The sequence below is a fragment of the Pan paniscus genome, chromosome 2 (genome assembly GCF_029289425.2).
Source record: "Pan paniscus chromosome 2, NHGRI_mPanPan1-v2.0_pri, whole genome shotgun sequence".
In the NCBI taxonomy this organism is placed as follows: Eukaryota; Metazoa; Chordata; class Mammalia; order Primates; family Hominidae; genus Pan; species Pan paniscus.
The window spans coordinates 73,323,625-73,337,535 of record NC_085926.1 but is presented as its reverse complement, the minus strand read 5'-3'; positions in this window follow the sequence as shown (position 1 = coordinate 73,337,535).

Here is a 13,911-nt window from a genome sequence, read left to right as displayed (position 1 = left end):
GAATACAGGGTCAAATTTACAATACAACCCTGCATTCTCACTGCCTGTCTCAGAAAGTTTCAGCCTGGCCCAATATCCTATAAACAAGAATAGCTATGAGCAACTTTATCAATCAGGGTCATGTTTACAGTGAAATCTCTTTCGTTTATTGCAACCATTACTGCCTGTCAGTAATAACAACTCCGGGTGGCTAGGTCCAGCTTTCCATTTCTAAGATGCATCTGCAAATCAGGCGATATTTTCATAGAAAAACAGGGGTCACCAAACTGGGTGGGCTTCAAATCTGGTATCTTTCTGACTACTGCAACCACCAGGATCCTAAATAATGAATTTGCTACAAATTGTTTCCTGATTGATTGTAATGTTTACACCAATTTCAGCTGTAATACTTACTGAAAAAAAGTAAGAAAGATAGATAGGATTAGGAAGAGTGTCATTTTTATTTGCCATGATGCCATACATCTGGTTTACTCTCCAATCCAAATGGAATTTGGATTGAAATGACCAGGTGTTTTAGGCATTTCAGACATACATTCCTCCCACAGACCCTGCTCGAACCACAATCCCTCCTTTGGGACCAGAATCTTGAGACTAATTAGTAGTCACGCTTTTAATAAAACAACTTAATGAAAATAAAACACTGAAATACTTATTCCTCATTATTAAGATGTCTGTTCATTACCTCTTCCAGAACCAGGCATTGTTAAGATAATTACATCTGCTACATTATTCTAATCAGCCCTCCAAGGTGAAATTTTTGCAAAGAGTGCACTATTAGGGCCTCGGTTTTCCAATATTCTCCAAGTTTTAACTTTCCACAAAATCTGATCCTTACCTCCCAGGAGAAGCTCCCCTTTCACAGCCATGTCACCTCATACCCTGTCTTCCTAGTTAATGTTTCACAGTGAACAAACATTAGTCAGATGAATTATAAATTGCTGCAAAGCATATATAAGCGTATGAGTTTATATGGGGAAATAGCTTTCCTCCCCTTGTGTGTTCTCGCTGAAGGCCAGAGGAGGCTACGTGGCCACAGGAACTGCTTTAACCTAAACAGTCAAGCACAAGGGTTTCTAACCAGGTCTCCCCATGTGTCTCTGGATTTGGGGGTCAGCTCGTGCACTTAGAAAAAGTAGAGGGAAATAATAGCGTGCATTCAAATCCAATTCTAGATCCTTTGATTTCAACGTATTTTTAAATCACTTTTATCATCTAGATATACTTAGTCATAACATGCAGTGTAATATGAGGCTTCCCAAATCTAATTTAGCCGATTAACTTCTAAAAGAAATTGGAAGAGATCTTAGAAATCATCACTTTGTCAATGAACAGGGCACTCAGGGAGGCAAAGAAATACAGTGCAGCTCATTCATAACCAAACTGGGATTTGAACTCAGAACCCAACACCTGGTTCCACAATTCTTAGCACCCCATACTCTGAAGAATCGTCCTCATGTGCACAGTTAACTTAAATGCATTAAATCCTTTGCCCTCAACCAAAAAACAAATGCATTTCACCAGTGGATGCCCCAGAGTGAACGTAAGAGTAATCATGAATCTGCCATTTCTTCCAGAAGCATGAGCTCCAAGTGCCTCACAGTGCATTTCTGAGCTGGCGGTTGGGATGAAAATTTTCCTGGGTAATAGTGATGAGACAATTTCTAGCTTCTGTTCTCACTGATGTAAAGCCCTAGTTTCTGTGTAAACAGAACGTCCACTGTAACTAACAGGCCTTTCTACCGCCCTGGCTGCATGTACTTTACTTCTTGGACCCACTGAAGGATCTGGTGGAAGCTATAGATTCTATCTGCAGAAAATGTACTTATAATGAATAATACATTAAAAAGTGCATATAATCAGAGACTTCACATGCCCCCGAAGTCCATTCACAGATCCCCTCTAAGCATGCAAGAACCCCAAGTTTAGAATAACCAAATTTGATAGGTTTATTTCTCAGACTTTTATTTCAGCTTCATCTTATAGCACACTATTTGATTTGAATGCCTACTTTTAATATCAAGGCCTACTTTTCTTCCTATTAGAACTATATTGTTTAACACAATTAAAATTTACCAAATCACTAGTACCTACACTCTTCCAGTCATTGTGCAGTTTTTCTCACAGCTATGTAAATTGAGGAATGATTAATACAGATTTCTGATTCTCCATAGCAGCCACCCCACTGGCTGGATGACTCAGGTTTAAACTAATTCTAAAATACAAAAGAAGGAAATGACAATGTTTTGACCATCTAGAGCTGCACTGCCCAATACTATAGCCACTAGCCACATCTGGCTATTAAGCAGTTAAAATGCGGTTAGTCCAAATTGAAATGTTCTGAGAAAATGGATTTCAATGACTTTGTATTTAAAAATGAAAAGTATTTTGATAATTTTTATGTAGAAATCATTTTGCATATGTTGGATTGAATAAAATACATAGTTATCACTAATTTAACCTGTTTAACTGTTTAATGTGAATGCTAGAAGATTTTTAATTACATATGTGGCTTGCATTATACTTCCATTGGGCAGCACAGATACAGAAAATATCGGGCAAGTACACGCTAAACCCTTGCCCTCATCATCTCACTAAATCCTTGGAGCAGTTCTATGAAGCAGATGCTTTATCAATAGTTTAGACTCAGATTAAGAACTTTGCCCAGACAAGCATAAAGGTGTGATTTGAATTGGCATCTGCCTAATACCAAACCCTTTACCTGTGCTTCCATCTCCTCCTAAGAAGCAATTCAAAGTATGTTCAGTTTAGGTTAATATTTGTAACATATTCATAATCACAAAGAAATTACTTCAAAGTAGCAAGCATTTCACTCAGTTCCCTTTGAGTTCTAAATTGCAGAATATTCTAACTCTCGGCAAGAACACATGACAATGCATAGATATCTAGTAATGTGGGGGCACAAGCTAAGTTTTTCATCTTCTAAATGGAAACATGAGATCCCAAATAGCAAAAATCACAAATATGATAAGGTGGGATTATACATCGCCTAAGGAATACTAGTTGGAGAACTAATTAAGACTATAAGCTGAAATATGAAAATTAACCAAGTAATTATCTACTTGTAGCCTTCAGAAGTAGGTTACAGGTTACTTGTTAGCAACATTGCCCAAAACCAAGGAAGCAAACACAATTCTGCCACAAGCAATTGAGACTCCCACTTTTATTTCTGTTTCTCGCTTTTAAGTATTTTAGGATTTCTGTGGAGCATCAACTAATTAAAAAGAAAATCACTAAAACTGAGATAAGATGCAAGAATTCTCCTGGCAAATGCTGTAGTCTTCAATTTTGATTAAATGTGAATTCCCTAAAGCAGTTATAAAACAAAGTGTCGTTCTTTTGAGTTTCATTCAGATGGGGTTTTTCTGCTTAAATGGTTCATTTTCTTTAGCTTTCAGTTGCAACTAATCCTGAAAGGGCACAGTCCACAGGGACATGTGGTTTGCCTATAATGTGGTTTTGCCTTTCAATGGCAGAATGCTGACCTCCGTGCACTCAGCATCTCTTTAAAATGAAAAATGGGGAATTAATGATCCCTCCTTCATTGGGGCTATTGCAAATTTAAACTTGCTCACCAATTAGTAAGTCTCGCTAAAATCCTCAAAAGCCAAAGGAAAGTCCCTAAACCTCATCAGAGTCTCTCAAAAATATACTAGGAAGTAATTAAATTGTGTTTTTAGTTCTCTTTGGAGAACTACATGTCTCCCAGACATTGTGGGCTTGACTTAGCAGTTTCAGCTCTGTGGAATTATGACAACCTTATGCATCGAGGAGCCATGTCAGAAGCCAGCACGGATTCCTTCATCCACTAGTTACTATGTGCATACTCAATCTAGGGCCATGGGGAGGTCTCTGGAGCGTACAGTCCGGTGAGAAAGAAAACAGTAATCCAATCATCACACAAATACTTATAAAGCATCAACAAGATTGGAGTAAGGGTCAGATAGGAGAGCCAGTGCCACAGATTTCACAGAGAGTCTCCCTTAAAAAGTTATGTTTGATCTGAGAGCCAATAGATGAATGTGAGTTAACTAGAAAGGTAGTTAAATAGAGAAAATAGCATGTACAAAGGTCCTGAAGTGAGAGAGATGTGGCCTATTTGAAACAGACAGACAGTCAGGTGTGACTTGAGCTCAAAAACAATGCACAAAGAGAATAGAACTCAGTGTGAAAAGACAGGGAGCTAGGAAGGAATGACACTGTCTACTAGACCATAGATAACCTATTCGTTATGGCCAACTTTTATTGAGCATCTAATATGTGCCAGAAACTGTGCTAAGTCTTTTACATGTGCTAACTCCCTTAACCATAAGTAGCCTACCTGATGGGTGGGATTGTTCTTATTTTGTGGATAAGGAAATAAAGAAGGCTTAGAAAAGCAACCAGCTGGTACATGGCTAAGGGGAAAAGTGAAACCATCTCTCTCTGACCACACTGAATCGCTGGGCTGGAAGTAGCACCTCCATGACAGGCACTGTGGAAAAGGCTCATGTATTTCAGCAGATACCTAACATCTGGAGACCTTTGGTGACTATTTTGTGCCCTGCCTTTTTCTACTCAGGACTAAATCTGTTTATAACCCTGTTACTTCCCAATTTTATGCCACAGCAGATGAAAACTTAACATGCTTTGTCAATCCACTTCTGCAAAGTCAACCACCTTGACCACTAGATAGAACATATTTCCCAATCCAGGGCTCCATTTTCCATCATCCACCAGGAAACACACAGGAGCTTAGGAAGAGAGCTTCCTTTCCCTTGCTTACCAGCTACAGTCTTTACCACCAGTTCTCACCACCACCCCAGAGAAGTACCTGATCTGATGAGATGGTCCCATTGAATGCATAATGAAGAAGGCAATTTAAGTGGTTTGAGGACCACAGCTTCTCTGCTTACCCACCCCCGTGAAATACCTGTCCTGAATTGTACCTTGCTGTGTAAACTAATGTGGGTGATTCCACATTGAAGAGCAAGGTTCTGCAATCCCTGCTGCCACCCAATCAGATCTTCCTTCCATAAATGATCTCCAAAGCACTGTAAGCAGAGGCCACAAGGTTTCACAGGCACTAAACAGCCACCTTTATAAACAAGTTTCTCAGTGCCCATGAACTGGAGGCACAGACAGCACACAGGGGCTAAATGAATTCCTAACTATAATTTAAGCTTTGCCATTTTCTGAGATGCAGGGGATTTAAGACATAGAATGTGGGTTTTATAAATGCTTAACAGTTACCAGAACAAACAAAATCTGCCTGTTGGGTTTCAGAGGAGAGTCTTATGGATAAAGGGGATTGAGTTTTGACTGAAAAATGAGAATCTAAGTACCACTTTCAGTATGACCTGTGTCTTTGGAAGTTGCCAGTTTAAACTGGGCCTTGTCACAAACATTTATGGACTTCGTTACCTTAAGAACATGGGCACACCCACTCTGGATTCCAAGCCACCAATGTTTTAAGTGGCACTTTTTTGGGAAGGCTTATCAAATATAAACCAATATATACGCAATTATAAATATATATATAATACCAATATATACCAATTTTTTAAACTGGCTGCTAAACTTCTGGCTCTTTTTGAGGCAGTCTTTACAGGAATGAGACCTGTTTCTATTTCTAGTCCATCAACTCTCCTGCTTTTTCCTCCTCCTGACTAGGGACACTTCTGTAATACTAAGATATCATGATGTTTCCCTTATGAACAACAGGTACAATCTATAAAACAGGCTTGGAGTGTATTCCTTCATTCAGCATCAAGAATAATTCCAAAAGAAGTATGTACATTGGGGCCGGGCGCGGTGGCTCACGCCTGTAATTGCAGCACTTTGGGAGGCCAAGGCAGGTGGATCACCGAGGTCAGAAGTTCAAGAGCAGCCTGGCCAATGTGGTGAAACCTCATCTCTACTAAAAATACAAAAATTAGCCAGATGTTGTGGCGGGCACCTGTAATCCCAGCTACTCGGGAGGTTGAGGCAGGAGAATTGCTTGAACCTGGGAGGCAGAGGCTGCAGCGAGCCGAGATCACACCATCGCACTCCAGCCTGGGCAACAAGAGTGAAACTTCATCTCAAAAAAATAAATAAATAAAAGGAATATGTATATTGGTACATAGTTCTGCATTTAGAAACAAAGCCAAATATTTAAACACCAAGAGCTCAGTGAATACCTCAGCCTACATGGAAAAGCCCTGCAAGTATGATGGATCCACAACCAAACCCAATTAGCATATTCACAATCTTACCATACAGTGAACATGCCTTTCAACTAATGCTTTGGGAAATGTCAGTAGTCAGAACTCCAAAGCAATCAACCAGTAATTCATAGTATACCAAAATGCTTCCTTGTTATTTATTTTTGACACAGAGACTCTTTTAAAACTCCAGAGAAAGCTACAAAGAATGCACACAAGTTTTCATATAATTGGGAGGGATTTATAGAACCAATGTGCCATCTTAAGCAAAGACATGATAAACGTTGACTTGATCTCCTATCCCAAAAGGCATCATTCATCTTCATGGCCTTGGATTTTGCAATGGACTCTTAGATAAGACACCAAAAGCATAAGCAATGAAAGAAAAAAATTGATAAATTGGACTTTATCAAAATTAAAAACTTTAATGCCCCAAAGGACTCTATAAGGAAAATGAAAAAACGACCTATAGAAGGGAAAATATGTGAAAATCATACATCTGATAAGGGTCTAGTATCCAGAATACCTACAGAACTCCAGCCATTTTGCATTAGGAGACCATTTCAACAAAACAATAACCCAATTAAAAAATGGGTAAAGAACTTCAGTAGACATTTCTCCAAAGATGATATACAGATGGCCAATAAAGCACAGGAGAAGATGTTCAACATCACTAATCATTAGGGAAATAAAAAATTACAATGAGATATTACCTCACACCCACCAGGATGTCTACTATCAAAAAAAAACCCAGAAAATCATAAGTGTGGGCAATGATATGGAGAAATTGGAACCCTTGTACATTACAGTTTGGAAGTTTCTAAAAAAGCTAAACATAGAATTATCATATGATCAAGCAATTCCACTTGTATACCAGAAAGAATTAAAGATAGGGACGCAAACAGATATTTGTACACCAATGTTTCTTGCAACATTATTCGCAACAGCCAGAAAAGGTGGAAACAACCCGTGTCAATCAGAAGTTAAATGGATAAACAAAATGGTATATACATACAGTGAAATATTACTCAGCCTTAATAAAGGAATGAACTGGGGGAGGAGCCAAGATGGCCGAATAGGAACAACTCCGGTCTACAGCTCCCAGCGTGAGTGACGCAGAAGACAGGTGATTTCTGCATTTCCAACTGAGGTACCGGGTTCATTTCACTGGGGAGTGCCAGATAGTAGGTGCAGGGCAGTGGGTGCAGCGTACTGTGTGCAAGCCAAAGCAGTGCGATGCATCACCTCACCTGGGAAGCGCAAGGTGTCAGGGAATTCCCTTTCCTAGTCAAAGAAAGGGGTGACAGACGGCACCTGGAAAATCGGGTCACTCCCACCATAATACTGCGCTTTTCCAATGGGCTTAAAAAATGGCACACCAGGAGATTATATCCTGCACCTGGCTCAGAGTGTCCTACACCCATGGAGTCTCGCTCATTGCTAGCACAGCAGTCCGAGATCAAACTGCAGAGCAGCAGCGAGGCTGGGGGAGGGGTGCCTGCCATTGCCAAGTTAGCTGTTTGATTAAGTAAACTAAGCAGCCAGGAAGCTCGAACTGGGTGGAGCCCACCACAGCTCAAGGAGGCCTGCCTGCCTCTGTAGGCTCCACCTCTGGGGGCAGGGCACAGACAAACAAAAAGACAGCGGTAACCTCCGCAGACTTAAATGTCCCTCTCTGACAGCTTTGAAGAGAGTAGTGGTTCTCCCAGCACGCAGCTTGAGATCTGAGAGCGGGCAGACTGCCTCCTCAAGTGGGTCCCTGACCCCCGAGTAGCCTAACTGGGAGGCACCCCCCAGTAGGGGCAGACTGACACCTCACACGGCCGGGTACTCCTCTGAGACAAAACTTCCAGAGGAACAATCAGGCAGCAGCATTTGCGTTTCACCAATATCCGCTGTTCTGCAGCCACCACTGCTGACACCCAGGAAAATAGGGTCTGGAGTGGACCTCTAGCAAACTCCAACAGACCTGCAGCTGAGGGTCCTGTCTGTTAGAAGGAAAACTAACAAACAGAAAGGACATCCACACCAAAAACCCATATGTATGTCACCATCATCAAAGACCAAAGGTAGATAAAACCACAAAGATGGGAAAAAAACAGAGCAGAAAAACTGGAAACTCTAAAAATCAGAGCGCCTCTCCTCCTCCAAAGGAATGCAGCTCCTCACCAGCAATGGAACAAAGATGGACAGAGAATAAATTTGACAAGTTGAGAGAATAAGGCTTCAGATGATCAAACTACTCCGAGCTACAGGAGGAAATTCGAACCAATGGCAAAGAAGTTAAAAGCTTTGAAAAAAAATTAGACGAATGGATAACTAGAATAACCAATGCAGAGAAGTCCTTAAAGGACCTGATGGAGCTGAAAACCAAGGCACGAGAGCTACATGACGAATGCAGAAGCCTCAGTAGCCGATGCAATCAACTGGAAGAAAGGGTATCAGTGATGGAAGATGAAATGAATGAAATGAAGTGAGAAGAGAAGTTTAGAGAAAAAAGAACAAAAAGAAATGAACAAAGCCTCCAAGAAATATGGGACTATGTGAAAAGACCAAATCTACATCTGATTGGTGTACCTGAAAGTGACGGGGAGAATGGAACCAAGTTGGAAAACACTCTGCAGGATATTATCCAGGAGAACGTCCCCAATCTAGCAAGGCAGACCAACATTCAAATTCAGGAAATACAGAGAATGCCACAAAGATACTTCTTGACAAGAGCAACTCCAAGACACATAATTGTCAGATTCACCAAAGTTGAAATGAAGGAAAAAATGTTAAAGGCAGCCAGAGAGAAAGGTCGGGTTACCCACAAAGGGAAGCCCATCAGACTAACAGCTGATCTCTCGGCAGAAACTCTACAAGCCAGAAGAGAGTGGGGACCAATATTCAACATTCTTAAAGAAAAGAATTTTCAACCCAGAATTTCATATCCAGCCAAACTAAGCTTCATAAGAGAAGGAGAAATAAAATCCTTTACAGACAAGCAAATGCTGAGAGATTTTGTCACCACCAGGCCTGCCTTACAAGAGCTCCTGAAGGAAGCACTAAACATGGAAAGGAACAACCGGTACCAGCCACTGCAAAAACATGCCAAATTGTAAAGGCCATTGATGCTAGGAAGAAACTGCATCAACTAATGAGCAAAATAACCAGCTAACATCATAATGACAGGATCAAATTCACACATAACAATATTAACTTTAAATGTAAATGGCTAAATGCTCCAATTAAAAGACACAGACTGGATAATTGGATAAAGAGTCAAGACCCAACAGTGTCCTGTATTCAGGAGACCCATCTCATGTGCAGAGACACACATAGGCTCAAAATAAAGGGATGGAGGAAGATCTACCAAGCAAATGGAAAACAAAAAAAGGCAGGGGTTGCAATCCTAGTCTCTGATAAAACAGGCTTTAAACCAACAAAGATCAAAAGAGACAAAGAAGGCCATTACATAATGGTAAAGGGATCAATTCAACAAGAAGATCTAACCATCCTAAATATATATGCACCCAATACAGGAGCACCCAGATTCATAAAGCAAGACCTTAGTGACCTACAAAGAGACTTAGACTCCCACACAATAATAAGGGGAGACTTTAACACCCCACTGTCAACATTAGACAGATCAACAAGACAGAAAGTTAACAAGGATACCCAGGAATTGAACTCAGCTCTGCACCAAGCAGACCTAATAGACAGTTACAGAATTCTCCACCCCAAATCAACAGAATACACATTCTTTTCAGCACCACACCACACCTACTCCAAAATTGACCACATAGTTGGAAGTAAAGCACTCCTCAGCAAATGTAAAAGAACAGAAATTATAATCAACTGTCTCTCAGACCACAGTGCAATCAAACTAGAACTCAGGATTAAGAACCTCACTCAAAACCGTTCAACTACATGCAAAATGAACAACCTGCTCCTGAATGAGACTACTGGGTACATAACAAAATGAAGGCAGAAATAAAGATGTTCTTTGAAACCAACAAGAACAAAGACACAACATACCAGAATCTCTGGGACACATTTAAAGCAGTGTGTAGAGGGAAATTTATAGCACTAGATGCCCACAAGAGAAAGCAGGAAAGATCTAAAATTGACACCCTAACATCACAATTAAAAGAACTACAGAAGCAAAAGCAAACACGTTCAAAAGCTAGCAGAAGGCAAGAAATAACTAAGATCAGAGCAGAACTGAAGGAAATAGAGACACAAAAAACCCTTCAAAAAATTAGTGAATCCAGGAGCTGTTTTTTTGAAAAGATCAACAAATTTGATGGACCGCTAGCAAGACTAATAAAGAAGAAAAGAGAGAAGAATCAAATAGACACAAAAAAAAATGATAAAGGGGATATCACCACCGATCCCACAGAAATACAAACTACCATCAGAGAACACTATAAACACCTCTATGCAAATAAACTAGAAAATCTAGAAGAAATGGTTAAATTCCTTGACACATACATCCTCCCAAGACTAAACCAGGAAGAAGTTGAATCTCTAAATAGACCAATAACAGGCTCTGAAATTGAGGCAATAATCAATAGCTTACCAACCAAAAAAAGTCCAGGACCAGATAGATTCATAGCTGAATTTTACCAGAGGTACAAAGAGGAGCTGGTACCATTCCTTCTGAAACTATTCCAATCAATAGAAAAAGAAGGAATCCTCCCTAACTCATTTTATGAGGCCAGCATCATCCTGATACCAAAGCCTGGCAGAGACACAACAGAAAAAGAGAATTTTAAACCAATATCCCTGATGAACATTGATACAAAAATCCTCAATAAAATACTGGCAAACCGAATCCAGCAGCACATCAAAAAGCTTATCCACCATGATCAAGTGGGCTTCATCCCTGGGATGCAAGCCTGGTTCAACATACGCAAATCAATAAATGTAATCCAGCATATAAACAGAACCAAAGACAAAAACCACACGATTATCTCAAAAGATGCAGAAAAGGCCTTTGACAAAATTCAACAATGCTTCATGCTAAAAACTCTCAATAAATTAGGTATTGATGGGACGTATCTCAAAATAATAAGAGCTATCTATGACAAACCCACAGCCAATATCATACTGAATGGGCAAAAACTGGAAGCATTCCCTTTGAAAATGGGCACAAGACAGGGATGCCCTCTCTCACCACTCCTATTCAACATAGTGTTGGAAGTTTTGGCCAGGGCAATCAGGCAGAAGAAGGAAATAAAGCGTATTCAATTAGGAAAAGAGGAAGTCAAATTGTCCCTGTTTGCAGATGACATGATTGTATATCTAGAAAACCCCATTGTCTCAGCCCAAAATCTCCTCAAGCTGATAAGCAACTTCAGCAAAGTCTCAGGATACAAAATCAATGTGCAAAAATCACAAGCATTCTTATACTCCAATAACAGACAGAGAGCCAAATCATCAGTGAACTCCCATTCACAATTGCTTCAAAGAGAATAAAATACCTAGGAATCCAACTTACAAGGGATGTGAAGGACCTCTTCAAGGAGAACTACAAACCACTGCTCAATGAAATAAAAGAGGATACAAACAAATGGAAGAACATTCCATGCTCATGGGTAGGAAGAATCAATATCGTGAAAATGGCCATAGTGCCCAGGGTAATTTATAGATTCAATGCCATCCCCATCAAGCTACCAATGACTTTCTTCACAGAACTGGAAAAAACTACTTTAAAGTTCATATGGAACCAAAAAAGAGCCCTCATCGCCAAGTCAATCCTAAGCCAAAAGAACAAAGCTGGAGGCATCACGCTACCTGACTTCAAACTATACTAGAAGGCTACAGTAACCAAAACAGCATGGTGCTGGTACCAAAACAGAGATTAGACCAATGGAACGGAACAGAGCCCTCAGAAATAATGCTGCATGTCTACAACTATCTGATCTTTGACAAACCTGACAAAGACAAGAAATGGGGAAAGGATTCCCTATTTAATAAAAGGTGCTGGGAAAACTGGCTAGCCATATGTAGAAAGCTGAAACTGGATCCCCTCCTTACTACTTATACAAAAATTAATTCAAGATGGATTAAAGACTTAAATGTTAGACCTAAAACCATAAAAACCCTAGAAGAAAACCTAGGCAATACCATTCAGGACATAGGCATGGGCAAGGACTTCATGTCTAAAACACCAAAAGCAATGGCAACAGAAGCCAAAATTGACAAATGGGATCTAATTAAACTAAAGAGCTTCTGCACAGCAAAAGAAACTACCAACAGAATGAACAGGCAACCTACAGAATGGGAGAAAATTTTTGCAACCTACTCATCTGACAAAGGGCTAATATCCAGAATCTACAATGAACTCCAACAAATTTACAAGAAAAAACAAACAACCCCATCAAAAAGTGGGCAAAGGACATGAACAGACACTTCTCAAAAGAAGACATTTATGCAGCCAAAAAACACATGAAAAAATGCCCATCATCCCTGGCCATCAGAGAAATGCAAATCAAAACCACAATGAGATACCATCTCACACCAGTTAAAATGGTGATCATTAAAAAGTCAGGAAACAACAGGTGCTGGAGAGGATGTGGAGAAATAGGAACACTTTTACACTGTTGGTGGGACTGTAAACTAGTTCAACCATTGTGGAAGTCAGTGTGGCGATTCCTCAGGGATCTAGAACTAGAAATACCATTTGACCTAGCCATCCCTTTACTGGGTATATACCCGAAGGATTATAAATCATGCTGCTATAAAGACACATGCACACTATGTTTATAGCGGCACTATTCACAATAGCAAAGACTTGGAGCCAACTTAAATGTCCAACAACGATAGACTGGATTAAGAAAATGTGGCACATATACACCATGGAATACTATGCAGCCATAAAAAATGATGAGTTCATGTCCTTTGTAGGGACATGGATGAAACTGGAAACCATCATTCTCAGCAAACTATCGCAAGGACAAAAACCCAAACACCGCATGTTCTCACTCATAGGTGGGAATTGAACAATGAGAACAAACACATGGACACAGGAAGGGGAACATCACACACTGGGGACTGTTGTCGGGTGGGGGGAGGGGGGAGGGATAGCATTAGGAGATATACCTAATGCTAAATGATGAGTTAATGGGTGCAGCATACCAACATGGCACATGTATACATATGTAACAAACCTGCATGTTGTGCACATGTACCCTAAAACTTAAAGTATAATAATAATAAAATTTTAAAAAAAGGAATGAACCTTAAAATATTACACTAAGTGAAATAACCCAGACATAAAAGGACAAATATTGTATGATTCCAGTTATATGAAATATCATAGAGACAGTAAGTTTAAAACTTGTTACCAGGGACTGCGGGAGAGGATGCAGTTGTTGTTTAATAATGGCTGATTGACTTGCCCCTTGTATTGCTATCATTATTAATAACTGCATCCTCTGTTTCTGTTTGCAATAATGAAACATTTTCGAAGTAAATAGTGGTGAAAGTTGCACAATATTGTAAATGTAATCAATTCCACAGAATTGTGTGCTTAAAAAATGGTTTAAATGGTAAATTATATTTTATATATAATTTTATGTATATGTACCTAATTACAATAGTTTTAAAAAATCATGCTTTCTAACTAAACCAAATTCCCTTTGGTTTTTGGGAGCATAGATTGCCTCAAGCATTGTTGAAAGTTATGTACAGTCACCCAAGAAATGAACATATAGGCCAC